Source organism: Amia ocellicauda, unplaced genomic scaffold, assembly GCF_036373705.1.
Source record: "Amia ocellicauda isolate fAmiCal2 unplaced genomic scaffold, fAmiCal2.hap1 HAP1_SCAFFOLD_105, whole genome shotgun sequence".
In the NCBI taxonomy this organism is placed as follows: domain Eukaryota; kingdom Metazoa; phylum Chordata; class Actinopteri; order Amiiformes; family Amiidae; genus Amia; species Amia ocellicauda.
In genome coordinates, this window is record NW_027102670.1 from 98,506 (window position 1) to 100,000 (window position 1,495).

The window sequence follows — 1,495 nt, forward strand, 5'->3', positions numbered from 1 at the left end:
TTGACTTTGCATTAGGGCGACCAGGCGGCCGGCGGAAAAAAAATCATAACAAATCAACGGGGGCATTTCTCCAGAAACTAACACCGGGGCAGTGCTCAGGGGGCTCCCAGCTATCAGCCACCCTACCCTGGGACCGATGGGAGCACTTTAAAATTTTCGAGTCAGGGGACCAGACGGCCGAGTGAAAAACTTTGAAAAATATTCTATCTCCTCACTCCCATTGACTTTGCATTAGGGCGACCAGGCGGCCGGCGGAAAAAAAATCATAACAAATCAACGGGGGCATTTCTCCAGAAACTAACACCGGGGCTGTGCTCAGGGGGCTCCCAGCTATCAGCCACCCTACCCTGGGACCGATGGGAGCACTTTAAAATTTTCGAGTCAGGGGACCAGACGGCCGAGTGAAAAACTTTGAAAAATATTCTATCTCCTCACTCCCATTGACTTTGCATTAGGGCGACCAGGCGGCCGGCGGAAAAAAAATCATAACAAATCAACGGGGGCATTTCTCCAGAAACTAACACCGGGGCTGTGCTCAGGGGGCTCCCAGCTATCAGCCCCCCGGGTCTGGGGGCATTGTTTTTCTTTTTAATCATTTTGAGCATTTCCCCCAGTTTAGAGATGTGTGCCCCTAGACAACCCATTGAGAATAACTATGAAATGTTCTGAAGTTTTGATTTTCAAATGTCGGTGAAAATTGAAAAACGTCATATATTCTTCAAAGGAAGCATGGGGCGATGGTAGGGAGAGTCCCCGCAGCGTGCCTCGGCAGCGATGGGAGCGTTTTCGATGTCCCCGTCCCCCCCCATAGGGATAGAAGGGGAGTTAGGTGACCAGGCGTCCCGGGTCCCAAAAATCGAAAAATTAATATAGAATGCTTTTTAATCCATAAATAAAGTAGGGGGCAGTCCTGGTGAGAGTCCCAGCCACAGCCCCAGTGTGTTTTGGAGTCGTTTGTGGCCGGGTGAAAAACTTTGAAAAATTTTCTATCTCCTCACTCCCATTGACTTTGCATTAGGGCGACCAGGCGGCCGGCGGAAAAAAAATCATAACAAATCAACGGGGGCATTTCTCCGAAAACTAACACCGGGGCAGTGCTCAGGGGGCTCCCAGCTATCAGCCACCCTATCCCGGGACCGATGGGAGCACTTTAAAATTTTCGAGTTAGGGGACCAGGCGGCCGAGTGAAAAACTTTGAAAAATTTTCTATCTCCTCACTCCCATTGACTTTGCATTAGGGCGACCAGGCGGCCGGCGGAAAAAAAATCATAACAAATCAACGGAGGCATTTCTCCGAAAACTAACACCGGGGCAGTGCTCAGGGGGCTCCCAGCTATCAGCCACCCTATCCCGGGACCGATGGGAGCACTTTAAAATTTTCGAGTTAGGGGACCAGGCGGCCGAGTGAAAAACTTAGAAAAATTTTCTATCTCCCCTAGGTGACCAGGCAGCCGGAGCTGATTTTTCTGACCCCTAAAACAATTATTAAAAGGTA